Source organism: Pseudophryne corroboree, chromosome 7, assembly GCF_028390025.1.
Source record: "Pseudophryne corroboree isolate aPseCor3 chromosome 7, aPseCor3.hap2, whole genome shotgun sequence".
Lineage (NCBI taxonomy): Eukaryota > Metazoa > Chordata > Amphibia > Anura > Myobatrachidae > Pseudophryne > Pseudophryne corroboree.
The window spans coordinates 119352312-119367859 of record NC_086450.1 but is presented as its reverse complement, the minus strand read 5'-3'; the positions used below and the strand labels follow the sequence as shown (position 1 = coordinate 119367859).

Sequence of the window (15548 nt, the reverse complement as noted above, 5' to 3'; positions counted from 1 at the left end):
TGGACTCACGGGTATGCTCACAAGTTGGTATTCAGGAATTAGTCTTGAGAATTGCCAGAGGTAGAAAAAAATATTTTTTCCCATATGAGGGAATTCACATCTTAATTGCATGAACTATTAATGTGAGGATTGAGAAAACAGCAAAGATACCAGTGCGTTTTAGTACTTGAAAGGATAAGTAAAAGAGGGTGAATCTGCTGTCAGCATTAAGCACAGACTATACCAATCACGCCAGCCTCTACTAAACTCGGTCTTCCTATGGGATCTCCCATACAAGTACTGACCAAGCCCAACACTGCTTTGTTTCCAAGATTGGACTGAGTTGGGCGTTTACAGTGTGGTATGATAGTATGAGTATCGATACCCTTGTTACTCTGGGATCACTGATGAGGGTTCACGTAGCAAAAGGTTATGAAATGATTAAGAATTAGGAAAGATAAAAAAAAATATATGTAGAGATGGATCTACTGCTAGTCTTAGGCAAAGGTGTAAGAGATATGACCTCCCGTAAACCAATGGATCGCTGGTGAGAGTCCGGAATGTTAGTAGGAGGAGAGGATGTTAAAAAATATGGAGAATCAGTAGGCCTATACAGAATCGGTTCAAATCAGTTAAATTCCATTGGCAAAGACAATAAATAGTATGTTCAATACTTTTAATCAAAAGGCAAAGCCTGAGCAAAATTGGTAACAATCACTTAGATTCAATTAATAGAGTGAGACATACAGTATATTCATCCAATGACCTAATATCCAAAAGGAAAATGATATGAACCTATAGAGTAGGTAGATGTAACCGGTTTGCTGATAACAATGTTATCAATCCCTATGTGTCAGAAAAATAGAGATAGAATAAGAACACACATGTGGCTATTTGAAGCAACAATATAGCTTAGCAAGACAGCCAAGTATAACTATTAGATGTGAGCAAATAGTAAAGATAACAATTCAGTGACAAGTTCATTGTCCAGGTTCCGTACTCCTAACGTGCATAATTTATCTCAAATAACATAATATAGACAGCATATTGGCAATATAAACATTTCTAGAGTAGTTAAGGACAAAGAGAAAGAACAAAAGACTCTTTTTGGGAAGCACTCTTATTATAAAGGACTTAGTATATTCAAATACAATTAACTGATAAAACTAGCAATTTTATTATGTACTTTTAAAATAATGGAGTTCCATCAGAAATGAGATATACAAAATGCAAAATTGTAAAGACTAGAATACACACAATTATTAGTCAAATACTAAATTAGTTAATGAGCTGGCTTTGCCTTTAGTAGTATATTATATGCAGTTGACATCTCTACCAAATATATCAAATAGATATAAATATAACCCTCATTCGGCCTGCACATATCCCAATGGGAAGTATATTTGTAGGGAATTAAATCATAGGTTCAATCGCCATTTACTGCTGTGGTCGTCAATGTCCTCTTATCATACTCTTTAGGGTTGATGTGTGTCTTCAACGGGCAAAGTTATATTGCAGCACCAGGGTCTTCCCAGGTAGTCTCCTATCCAATTACTGACCCGGCCTTCCACTGCTTGGCTTCCAAGTTCAAAAGAGGTTGGGCTTTTCCAATGGGATATGGCCGCAAAAGTAAAGTGTCTGTAGCAACACCACAACACCTATTAGGTAGTGTTTGGTAGAGTAATTTGTGCTTTCGTAGGCAACACTGCAGTAATTAGGACTTCACACATATACACAATTCAACTGACCACATCAGGAATGTGTTTCAAGGTCTGAGAATTTGGTGGCAAAAGGCAGACAACAAATGATATTGTAGGTATGATAACACCTCTGTAAAAAGACATTGGTGCTTTTATAGTGGCTCACTTCTGCTTTTCATCCGTCATACCATTGGCATAGGGTGGAGAATGAGAGAGTGAGTCACTAGCACAAGGTTAGAAGGAAGAGAGGTAGCGCAGTCAGGCATGCAGTGACTGTTACACTTCTCCGCTCTTATCACTGCTTAGTAAATGTACACCAAAGTCCTTTATAATAAGAGTGCTTCCCAAAAAGTCTTTTGTTCTTTCTCTTTGTCCTTAACTACTCTAGGTATACAGACTCAGGGGATCACCACTGACGGTTACCCAATATACACTATATAGACAGTCATTCTTCCACCAAATGTGGGGTACCTAATTAAGAAATCTATTCTAGAGTAAACAGTCAGTCTTTTTAGAGGACAACTATCATACACTTCATTATTTATTCAAACCAATGCGGCTTCCCTTTCACACATTCCTTCTCAATATAAACATTTCTGCAGCATTAGAAAAGAGTGTCCACAAATGAATATGTATGGTATTGTCCCAATCTTAGATATGATGGGGCAGTCAGCAAAGCCTAAAGCAGCAATTACCCGTAGTCTGCTTTCAAGGACAGTGGGGCTGGCAGCGGCGGGACTAGCGGAAATAGACGGAACCTTTGTGCGGCATGAACCCATGGTCCAGTTCAGAGGATGACGGAGATGACAGCAGTAGGGTTGGTGGAAGTTGCATTTCGCCCTTACCTAGGGCTTGATTGCTTCCTGTCCTACCTCTTTGTTGTCCCGAAGCTTTTAACCTTTTTAGCACCTGTTGTTAGCCAATCACTCTGCGAGATGTCACCAGACGAATGCTAGGCAACCGGGATACACAGCTCTTCCCGGAAGTTGTCTGTGTTGTTCTCTTGTGAATGTTGCTTGTGTCATCTCCATGGCAACCACATACTCGGTTGTCACTTGCTCACGGGGAATCGTACAAATTCTAAATATAGCAGGGACAGCCAGACATGATATAAGAGAAAAAATGAGACAAACCAAAACTGAGATTAAAATGATGTAAGCGTTATAAACATAACAAAAATATTAAATATATTAAAATGAGGCTATATTGGAGGAATCAATATATTAAGGTAGAATGGATTCTATTGGAGCAATTAAATGAATCAATAAGAGGACAATTAGAATCAGAGCATAGAATTAGGAAAATTATTCCTAATAAAATATGTGCCAGTTATCTGCAGCATGAGCGAAAAGATTGATGTAAATGATAACTGCTAAGAAGTTACGCAGTATAAAAGATCAAGAAGGTAAGTATAGGGAGTCAGATTAAATATCTGTATAGCCTATCCACATATCCTTATGACAGAGATTTTTTGCTGTAAACTCGAAAATTAGCATATAGATGCCAAAATATATAAAAGAAAAAAATATAAAAAATATATACAATAAAAATGAAAAAATAACAAATGAAGAATAAAAATAAAAAATACAGATATAAATAAATACCAATAAAAAAGAGAAAGATTAATGTGATTATGTTGGACTGTACTAGTGGTGAGTATCGGATAAATTGTAGGCGCCTGCAAGGACATGCACGTACCCATAGCTCATGGTATGTATGCATGCACGTACGTATGCATGAATGCACCACAGACATGTATAAATATTTAAATGCAGGAGAATTACAAATCTGTGGAAAAAAGAAGACTATATAGCAAAGAAATTGAGGGTGTGATGAAAAAGGAGGGGTTTGAGTGTACTATGCAATGGGTTTTATGCGTAATTGGAAGTGTACGGAGACAAGAGAACCAGGTAAGTATGTTTGGTGAGGGCAGAAAAAAGGGGAGGGAGAATGAAAGAAAACCAGAAAAAATGAAAAAAAGGAATAGAAAGAAGGAAAAGGGAATGCAGGGAATGGGGATGTTTAGGGCTGGAGTCTGAAAATGTGACCGTGACTGGAGATTTGTTGGTGCTGATAAATATCAAGTAGGGAAGTGAGAGTGGAGTGGGTGATAAGAGAAAATAGAAGGAAAAAAGAGGAAGAAAGGTAAAGAAATGCGACCGTATTGAAACAGGGGAAAAAAAAGTATCGTGAAGGGGTCAGTGTGAAGATAGAAACATAAAACCATGTGAAAACTGTGGACATTGCAAACAAGGTGAAAAGAGAGAGAAAGAGAAAACTGTAGAGAAAAGTGAGGCGAGAAGAGAAGGAAATTGCAAGTGGGTGTGTGAAGGAATTAGTGTGCAAAAAATGGGTGTGTGTGCAACTGTATCTTGGATAAAAGCAGTGTCATAAACAATATCAAGAACAATGGGTATTATAATTTAAAATGAGATATATTGTGCCTAAAGTATTAGATGTGGAACCATATGTACTGTACCAAGCTGTGGAATGTGATGCATTCTGGATCTTGGACCAAATGGGTAATGCCATCTTTATCTTTATGTAAAATGTGTGAATAAAATATTTAAATCTATAGTGAAAAACACTTATTAAAGTGGTTTATAATGAAATTGCAAAGCTGATCAACAAAAGGTTATAACAAAAGATGACTTTAAACGGTTGTCAACTTGTGGAAATTCATTGTTCACAAATTGTCCCATCCATGTAAATATGCCTTTTCCCTGGATCCCACTCCTGCTGTATGCATTGGAAGGCTGGCTAGGCACTTTGTTACTCTTTTTCCTTGCATTGTAGCACAATTGATCATTGGCTGCACCTTCCTTAGTGCAAGTGCGTCTAGTTTTACTTGGACGCGTCTGAATTTGTGGGATAAGAAGATGGTGTTTGTGGAGTTGTTGAGTTCTCATCCAATGGGACGAAGTGTGCAGAGGGAGCAGAGAGAGCATTCTTTGCTAAATTCAGATTAAGTGCATTTTGTGGAAGGAAATTAATAAAATTAGATAAATGGATACAGAGGCTATATTTACAGGAGAGTAGCTTTAACTGTGCGCAGAACCTTTACCTCCCTTCAAAGGACCATTTTTTAGGTTAAGAGCAGGCCTCATTCCTATACCTATAATAGAGCTGGTGTGCATGGGATCTGTTCACAATACTGGGGTTCGGGTTGCCAGCAGTCAGAATCCCGATTACGTACTGTATTCCAGACACTGGTCAGAATGCTGACACCAGGATCCTGATATGGACCAAAATGCCGATGCTGGAATTCCGACTGCCGGCATCCAGAACGTAAGTATGCCAGGGCTCCTTAAGGACAGGCAGTGTGGGTGGATGGAGAGTGGGGGTTAGATTTAGGCTGCAGGGGCAGGTTTAGGGTTGGGTTGCTGGGGGGGGGGGGTTAGGCTTCAGGGAGGGTGGTTAGGCACCACCAGGAAGGGTTAGGGTTAGGCTGCTGGGATTGGAGGGTTAGGTCTAGGCTGCAGGGAGGGAGGCTAGGATTAGGCACCACCGGGGAGGGTTAAGGTTAGGCTGTGGGGGAGACAGGGGATGGTTAGGGTCAGGCTGTGGGAAGGGAGGGTTAGGGGGGTAGAAGAGGACAGCTAGCAAACTTACCTTCCAGGTGTCGGGATGCCGCTGTTGGTATTCTGACCACTGGCATCCCAAAAGCCGGGATCCCTATACCTTCCCTTTTGCACCTTCCAGTTGCCCTTCTGCAGTAAAAAGATGTTGTAAGCACTTTTCTAAAGATTATAATGATGTACATACAGTGCAACAAACAAAATAAAGCATGTACTAAAGACAGATCTGTTGTTCCCTACTCTTAATTAATTTAAGATTAATGATGCTCAACCAAACACTTTTTAGGAGAAAATGGAAACGTTAAGTGGGTTGATCCTAAAGTGGTAACACAATGCATATTTTCCATCACACCCATCATTAGCTACCAAACATCATCATCATCATCATCATAGCTTAAAAAGAGGCCTAACAGTTATCCGTCACAACTAAAATATAAAGAAATGACTGCGGTCCATTTCCACAAACCATGTCTTAGTTCTTGAATAGCAACATAAGAATCAGGCTGAAGGTTATAGTGTAAATCTATAATGGGCAAAAGCAAGGAAATTATCCTGTAGCCTATGATCTTTATTATCAAAAGTTATGGGTATATTGATAAAAAGGCAGACATTCAAGTCTTTATCAGAATTGATTCTTTGATGAAATAAGTTATTACAAATCCATACATGCTCCTTCAAGATACCCATTAGTGTATTTTAAAATATAAAATAGTCAAAAGAAAAAAAATACATATATAACCTAGAATACGATATAAAAGATGAATGGATTAAGATGAAAATGTAAGCCTCTTAATGCTAAAAGTTCTGAGAACAAATAGATGGACAGAAATGAATATAGAGGCACAAGGATAAAGAGTGGACTGTAAAGTAAGATCTTCTCCTTTCAAACCATTCTACTTTGCAATACCATTTGTGCTTATACAGTAGTATATAAAGAAGTTATTCTTCACAATCCAAGATGAGACCGAATGCAGAGAACTTCTGTGGGTTCTTTTTTTTTACCGAATAGTATCATTTGGAAATAGAGATCGGTGCAACAAAAAAAAAAAAAAAAATACTGTATGAATTTTTTTACACAGTTTGGTGAAAGTACCCAACTTTATTCATCTACTCCATATGACCTAATTCAGATGTGGTTGTTCTTGCAATTGCTATTTCTATCTTTTGCCATTCGCAATTGCGACTGTATGCTAATAGGGGCAGATGATAATCTGAGCATAGAATCATCCACTGCTGATACATAATTTCCGTCCAATGGTGTACAACAGCATATACATCTGATGAATGGCCAAATATTCTCTGTAAAGCGCTATGGAATATGTATGTGCTATAAAAATAACTGGTAATAAATGAATACAATAATAAGTGCATTGGTACCATTGTCACAAATCGGGTCATGTCACAGATTCTGAGTACCTCTGAAGACACGCAGGCTGAGCTCTGCTCTCCTGGGACACATAGGGTTCATCAGTAGTAAGTGAGATTGCAAATGCTAATGTTTTGAACACCCAGAAAACACCATCTGAATGGCCATGGCACGCCTGCTTTTATCTTGCCACTCCACGTTCCCACCCTGAAATGCTATCTGTCACTCACTCTGCAACAAATTCCTCTGTGCATCCGCTATCACAATTCAATTGTTGCACATGTGCAGTGTGGCTCAGATGCGTGCACAGTATGAAAACACGGACCAATTTGCAGACAATAACTGCTTTGTTACCACATCTGAATTAGGCCTATTGTAAGCAACAGCTACTTAACACGCATTTGCCTTTTTTTTTTTTTTTTTTAAAGGTGCAAAGCAGGGCTTAAAGTGGTCCTAGAGAGGTGGTGGAACTCACTTACCTACCACCCCCATCACATTAAGCGAAGCCAGGGCCAGTGGTAGTGTTTTTGGCACCCCTCTGCAAACTATAAATTAGTGCCCTGCTTCACATATTTATAATTGGATATTGAACTCACAAAGATGCAGCGTGGTCACACAACAGTACCCTCAGTTGAAATTACACCACACAGTAGTACAATCTTATTCACATTACACCGCATGCAGTGCCCTGATTGATATTACACCACATAGTAATGCCCCTTATTCAGGTTACGTCACTCAGTAGTGCCCTTTATTCCCATTGCATTACACAATGGTACTCTTTAAACACGTTATGCCCCACATTACTGCCCCTTATACACAATTCCCACAGTAGTAGTGCCACTTACACATAATGACAACAGTAGTGCTGCTTACACATAATGCCCTCAGAAGTGCAGCTTATAAACAAAATGCCTACAATTGTAGTGCCACTTATATACAGGATGTCCACAGTAGTAGAGCCCCTTACACATAATGCCCACAATAGTAATGCCCTTTGCACATAATGATCACAGTAGTGCCCCTTATACACATCAATGCCGCTGTTACTCCAGCAGTAGTAAACCACAACTGTGTCCCTCCAGCAGCTCATGCTCTGTATCCCTCCAGCAGATTCCCTACCTCTCTTGTCCTTCCAGTCCCTTGTCTTCAAAAGGCACAGAGCCTGCTCCTCTTCATGGCTCTTCTTCACTTCAGCAGCAGGAACAGCATGACATCACATATGTCATGCTGAAAAAGAAAGCCACTGGGACCTGAGGAGGGGATGAATGCTGTCCAACAGACACAGCGTGTGTGAGTACCAGGAGGGGTGGGCTGTAGATGGAGGAGGACCATGGTGCCAACAGAGTCTGAGGAAGCAGGAGGTTGCTGCAGTTCATCAGTAACACTAACACCACCTGCATCATCTATTGCCGTACGTGATTGGGCGGCTTTTCTGTTGGAATTACTGTGCAGGGCAATGGAGGAGGTGGAACTAGTTCCCTCTACTATTACAGGTGGTGGAACTCAGTTCCACCTTGTCCCCACCCCCACTTTAACTCAGTTGAGAGACATCTTCATTTTATTAATTATGGGGGATATCATCATTACCTTTTAAAGGAGCCAATACTAATTTATTATTTTATTAAGATGAAAATATATATATTTTTTTGTGACAGGGCAATTTAAATTATTTAATTACAGAGCAATACAATTGTATTTATAGGGCAACAATAAGAATTCATGTCATACTTGCCTATTGAGACATTCCCATTATTTGTGGGTCAGTGGGGAGGAGGGAGGCTAAAATGATGCAAACAGTGCCACTTAGCCCTGCCCCCTACGTATGATGCCCGCGATGATCTCCACATTCTGCCCCCTTCACTAGAAAGCAGGTAGGATGTGGGAAATCTGCCTTTTCTTGTGGGAATACGGGGACCAGGCGTGTATCTTCCTATAGGCCAGGATGGCACTCGCCAGGGGCGCCAGCCGAGGAGGGGTGCCACCCACGGGTAGTAGGTAGATTTACTTTTAGAGGCAGCAGCTATCTCCCCACCCCCGTGTAGTTCCTCACCAGCAGGGATGCCCAGTAATGATCACGGTATGCAGCAGCGGCTGCTGGGAAGTATAGTTTATGTAGCGTTTCTTGTCTGTATGGTGGTGCAGTGCTGGACCCCGGCACCAATTACAGTGGCTGCTGTTGCATTCTTTGATCATTAATGTGCATCCCTGCTGCTGAGGAAATAGCTGCCACCTCTAAAAGTGAATCTACCTAAAAGTGCTGCCTTTAATAGTAAAATCAACATGTGGCATATGTGTGTCTGGCACTGTGGGGGTATACGTGTATCTGGCACTGTGGGGGCATACATGTATCTGGCATTGTGGGGGCATACATGTATCTGGCACTGTGGGGGAATTTGAGTGTCTGGCACTGAGGGGGCATATGTGTATCTGGTACTGTGGTGGCATATGTGTATGTGGCACTATGGCGGTCATTCCGAGTGAATCGCTAGCTGCCGCTGTTTGTAGAGCAGTAATCAGGCTAAAAAATGGCATTTCTGCGCATGCGTATGCACCGCAATGCGCACGCGTGACGTACGGATACAAAGGCATTCGTTGTTTTGCACAGGTTCTACCGAAGTTTTCAGTCGCACTGATGGCCGCAAGAAGATTGATAGGAAGGGGGCATTTCTGGGTGTCAACTGACCGTTTTCAGGGAGTGTTTGCAAAAATGCAGGCATGGCTGGGCATTCGCTGGGCGGGTGTATGACGTCAAATCCAGACACGAATAGGCTGAAGTGATCGCAAGCACTGAGTAGGTTCAGAGCTACTCTGAAACTGCACAAACTGGTTTTTGCAGATCTCGCCTGCACATGCGTTCGTACTTCTGCTAAGCTAAAATACACTACCCAGTGGGTGGCGGCATAGCATTTGCACGGCTGCTAAAACTAGCCAGCGAGGGATCAACTCGGAATGACCCCCTATACTCGGAGGCATTATGTGTTTCTGGCACTGCACTACCGGGATCATTACGTGTAACTGGCACTATATTGGGGGACATTATGTGCATCTGACACTATACTGGGGACATTATGTGTAAGGAGAACTACTGTGGGTATTGTGTATAAGGCTGTTAATTGTGTTTGTGCATGTGTAGGGGATGTGATTATATATTTATAGTTTGATGTCATAATATAAAATTGTGAGGCCACGCCCACTTTCCCAGGAGCATGCACGCCTTCCCATATATATATATATATATTGGCACTACTGTATGGCATAATGTGTATAAGGGGTACTACTGTGTAGCATAACATGAATAATGTACATTACTGTGCTGTGTAATGTGAATAAGGTACACTACTGTGGTGTAATTTGAATTGGGGTACTAATGAGTGGCCATGCCCCTTTTTTTGGCACACGTGCCTTCCCTATTTCAAATATGGGGGGAGGCACCAGTCCTTTACTTTGCCAGGGGCGCTCGGACCTCTAAATACACCCCTGACGGGGACTACCCGAAAATGTGCCCATATCTGCCAAGAAATGCGCACTTTGGGTTAAACCGCCACTTTTGTGGTTTACAAATCAAGTTCTGTTCTGTCAAGATCAGGACAGTTGGGTGATATTCATGTGAATGCTACCACAACCAAGCTGATTATCTTTTGAGGGATATATATATATATATTAGTGATGTGCACCGGAAATTTTTCGGGTTTTGGTTTTGGGTTCGGGTTCGGTTCCGCGGCCGTGTTTTGGATTCGGACGCGTTTTGGCAAAACCTTACCGAAAATTTTTTGTCGGATTCGGGTGTGTTTTGGATTCGGGTGTTTTTTTCAAAAAACCCTCAAAAACAGCTTAAATCATAGAATTTGGGGGTCATTTTGATCCCATAGTATTATTAACCTCAATAACCATAATTTCCACTAATTTTCAGTCTATTCTGAACACCTCACACCTCACAATATTATTTTTAGTCCTAAAATCTGCACCGAGGTCGCTGGATGGCTAAGCTAAGCGACCCAAGTGGCCGACACAAACACCTGGCCCATCTAGGAGTGGCACTGCAGTGTCAGGCAGGATGGCACTTCAAAAAAATTGTCAGCAAACAGCACATGATGCAAAGAAAAAAAAGAGGCGCACCAAGGTCGCTGTGTGACTAAGCTAAGCGACCCAAGTGGCCGACACAAACACCTGGCCCATCTAGGAGTGGCACTGCAGTGTCAGACAGGATGGCACTTCAAAAAAATAGTCCCCAAACAGCACATGATGCAAAGAAAAAAAGAGGCGCAATGAGGTAGCGGTGTGACTAAGCTAAGCGACCCAAGTGGCCGACACAAACACCTGGCCCATCTAGGAGTGGCACTGCAGTGTCAGGCAGGATCGCCCTTCAAAAAAATACTCCCCAAACAGCACATGATGCAAAGAAAAAAAGAGGCGCACCAAGGTCGCTGTGTGACTAAGCTAAGCGACCCAAGTGGCCGACACAAACACCTGGCCCATCTAGGAGTGGCACTGCAGTGTCAATCAAGACAGGATGGCCCTTCAAAAAATAACTCCCCAAACAGCACATGATACAAAGAAAAAAAGAGGCGCACCAAAGTGGCTGTGTGACTAAGCTAAGCGACACAAGTGGCCGACCCAAACACCTGGCCCATCTAGGAGTGGCACTGCAGTGTCAATCAAGACAGGATGGCCCTTCCAAAAAATACTCCCCAAACAGCACATGATGCAAAGAAAAAAAGAGGCGCACCAAGGTCGCTGTGTGACTAAGCTAAGCGACACAAGTGGCCGACACAAACACCTGGCCCATCTAGGAGTGGCACTGCAGTGTCAGGCAGGATGGCCCTTCAAAAAAATTGTCCCCAAACAGCACATGATGCAAAGAAAAATGAAAGAAAAAAGAGGTGCAAGATGGAATTGTCCTTGGGCCCTCCCACCCACCCTTATGTTGTATAAACAGGACATGCACACTTTAACGAACCCATCATTTCAGCGACAGGGTCTGCCACACGACTGTGACTGAAATGACTGGTTGGTTTGGGCCCCCACCAAAAAAGAAGCAATCAATCTCTCCTTGCGCAAACTGGCTCTACAGAGGCAAGATGTCCACCTCATCATAATCCTCCTATTCCTCACCCCTTTCACTGTGTACATCCCCCTCCTCACAGATTATTAATTCGTCCCCACTGGAAATGGAATCCACCATCTCAGGTCCCCGTGTACTTTCTGGAGGCAATTGCTGCTGGTGAATGTCTCCACGGAGGAATTGATTATAATTAATTTTAATGAACATCATCTTCTCCACATTTTCTGGAAGTAACCTCGTACGCCGATTGCTGACAAGGTGAGCGGCTGCACTAAACACTCTTTCGGAGTACACACTGGAGGGAGGGCAACTTAGGTAGAATAAAGCCAGTTTGTGCAAGGGCCTCCAAATTGCCTCTTTTTCCTGCCAGTATACGTACGGACTGTCTGACGTGCCTACTTGGATGCGGTCACTCATATAATCCTCCACCATTCTTTCAATGGTGAGAGAATCATATGCAGTGACAGTAGACGACATGTCAGTAATCGTTGGCAGGTCCTTCAGTCCGGACCAGATGTCAGCACTCGCTCCAGACTGCCCTGCATCACCGCCAGCGGGTGGGCTCGGAATTCTTAGCCTTTTCCTCGCACCCCCAGTTGCGGGAGAATGTGAAGGAGGAGATGGTGACGGGTCACGTTCCGCTTGACTTGACAATTTTCTCACCAGCAGGTCTTTGAACCTCTGCAGACTTGTGTCTGCCGGAAAGAGAGATACAACATAGGTTTTAAATCTAGGATCGAGCACGGTGGCCAAAATGTAGTGCTCTGATTTCAACAGATTGACCACCCGTGAATCCTGGTTAAGCGAATTAAGGGCTCCATCCACAAGTCCCTCATGCCTAGCGGAATCGCTGTTTTAGCTCCTCCTTCAATGTCTCCAGCTTCTTCTGCAAAAGCCTGATGAGGGGAATGACCTAACTCAGGCTGGCAGTGTCTGAACTGACTTCACGTGTGGCAAGTTCAAAGGGTTGCAGAACCTTGCACAACGTTGAAATCATTCTCCACTGCGCTTGAGTCAGGTGCATTCCACCTCCTTTGCCTATATCGTGGCCAGATGTATAGGCTTGAATGGCCTTTTGCTGCGCCTCCATCCTCTGAAGCATATAGAGGGTTGAATTCCACCTCGTTACCACGTCTTGCTTCAGATGATAGCAGGGCAGGTTAAGGAATGTTTGGTGGTGCTCCAGTCTTCTGTACGCGGTGCATGAATGCCGAAAGTGGCCCACAATTCTTCGGGCCACCGACAGCATCTCTTGCACGCCCCTGTCGTTTTTTAAATAATTCTGCACCACCAAATTCAAGGTATGTGCAAAACATGGGATGTAATGGAATTTGCCCAGATGTAATGCACACACAATATTGCTGACGTTGTCCAATGTCACAAATCCCCAGGAGAGTCCAATTGGGGTAAGCCATTCTGCGATGATCTTCCTCAGTTGCCGTAAGAGGTTTTCAGCTGTGTGCCTATTCTGGAAAGCGGTGATACAAAGCGTAGCCTGCCTAGGAACGAGTTGGCGTTTGCGAGATGCTACTACTGGTGCCGCCGCTGCTGTTCTTGCTGCGGGAGGCAATACATCTACCCAGTGGGCTGTCAGTCATATAGTCCTGAGTCTGCCCTGCTCCACTTGTCCACATGTCCGTGGTTAAGTGGACATTGGGTACAACTGCATTTTTTAGGACACTGGTGAGTCTTTTTCTGAGGTCTGTGTACATTTTCGGTATCGCCTGCCTAGAGAAATGGAACCTAGATGGTATTTGGTATCGGGGACACAGTACCTCAATCAAGTCTCTAGTTGGCTCTGAATTAACGATGGATACCGGAACCACGTTTCTCACCGCCCAGGCTGCCAAGGCCTCAGTTATCCGCTTTGCAGCAGGATGACTGCTGTTATATTTCATCTTCCTCGCAAAGGACTGTTGGACAGTCAATTGCTTACTGGAAGTAGTACAAGTGGTCTTCCGACTTCCCCTCTGGGATGACGATCGACTCCCAGCAGCAACAACAGCAGCGCCAGCAGCAGTAGGCGTTACACTCAAGGATGCATCGGAGGAATCCCAGGCAGGAGAGGACTCGTCAGACTTGCCAGTGACATGGCCTGCAGGACTATTGGCTTTCCTGGGTAAGGAGGAAATTGACACTGAGGGAGTTGGTGGTGTGGTTTGCAGGAGCTTGGTTACAAGAGGAAGGGATTTAGTGGTCAGTGGACTGCTTCCGCTGTCACCCAAAGTTTTTGAACTTGTCACTGACTTATGATGAATGCGCTGCAGGTGACGTATAAGGGAGGATGTTCCGAGGTGGTTAACGTCCTTACCCCTACTTATTACAGCTTGACAAAGGCAACACACGGCTTGACACCTGTTGTCCGCATTTGTTTTGAAATAATTCCACACCCAAGAGGTGATTTTTTTAGTATTTTGACCAGGCATGTCAATGGCCATATTCCTCCCACGGACAACAGGTGTCTCCCCGGGTGCCTGACTTAAACATACCACCTCACCATCAGAATCCTCCTTGTCAATTTCCTCCCCAGCGCCAGCAACACCCATATCCTCATCCTGGTGTACTTCAATGACATCTTCAATTTGACTATCAGGAACTGGACTGCGGGTGCTCCTTCCAGCACTTGCAGGGGGCGTGCAAATGGTGGAAGGCGCAAGCTCTTCCCGTGCAGTGTTGGGAAGGTCAGGCATCGCAACCGACACAATTGGACTCTCCTTGGGGATTTGTGATTTTGAAGAACGCACAGTTCTTTGCTGTGCTTTTGCCAGCTTAAGTCTTTTCTTTTTTCTAGCGAGAGGATGAGTGCTTCCATCCTCATTTGAAGCTGAACCACTAGCCATGAACATAGGCTAGGGCCTCAGCCGTTCCTTGCCACTCCGTGTCGTAAATGGCATATTGGCAAGTTTACGCTTCTCTTCAGACGCTTTTAATTTTGATTTTTGGGTCATTTTACTGAACTTTTGTGTTTTGGATTTTACATGCTCTCTACTATGACATTGGGCATCGGCCTTGGCAGACGACGTTGATGGCATTTCATCGTCTCGGCCATGACTAATGGCAGCAGCTTCAGCACGAGGTGGGAGTGGATCTTGATCTTTCCTTTTAACCTCCACATTTTTGTTCTCCATTTTTTAATGTGTGGAATTATATGCCAGTATCAATAGCAATGGCCTACTACTATATTTACTGCGCACAACTAAAATGCACCACAGGTATAGAATGTAGATGGATAGTATACTTAATGGATGACGAGTGACGACACAGAGGTAGGTACAGCAGTGGCCTACCAAACTTCTATATACAGTATTCTGGACCTGGTGGACACTGTCAGCAAACTGCTAAACTAGTTTAAAAAAAAGGCACCACAGGTATACAATGTAGATGGATGGATAGTATACTTAATGGATGACAAGTGACGACACAGAGGTAGGTACAGCAGTGGCCTACCGTACTGCTATATACAGTATAATGGACCTGGTGGACACTGTCAGCAAACTGCTAAACTAGTCTAAAAAAAAGGCACCACAGGTATACAATGTAGATGGATGGATAGTATACTTAATGGATGACGAGTGACGACACAGAGGTAGGTACAGCAGTGGCCTACCGTACTGCTATATACAGTATAATGGACATGGTGGACACTGTCAGCAAACTGCTAAACTAGTCTAAAAAAAAGGCACCACAGGTATACAATGTAGATGGATGGATAGTATACTTAATGGATGACGAGTGACGACACAGAGGTAGGTACAGCAGTGGCCTACCGTACTGCTATATACAGTATACTGGACCTGGTGGACACTGTCAGCAAACTGCTAAACTAGTCTAAAAAAAAGGCACCACAGGTATACAATGTA

The 15548-nt window shown here is 43.2% G+C and overlaps 1 pseudogene; it reads right to left on the bottom strand.

Moving 5' to 3' along the window:
- Positions 1–1488: 1488 nt before the first annotated feature.
- On the bottom strand, positions 1489–1608 carry LOC134946294 (5S ribosomal RNA; annotated as a pseudogene).
- Between the last annotated feature and the right edge of the window lie 13940 nt (positions 1609–15548).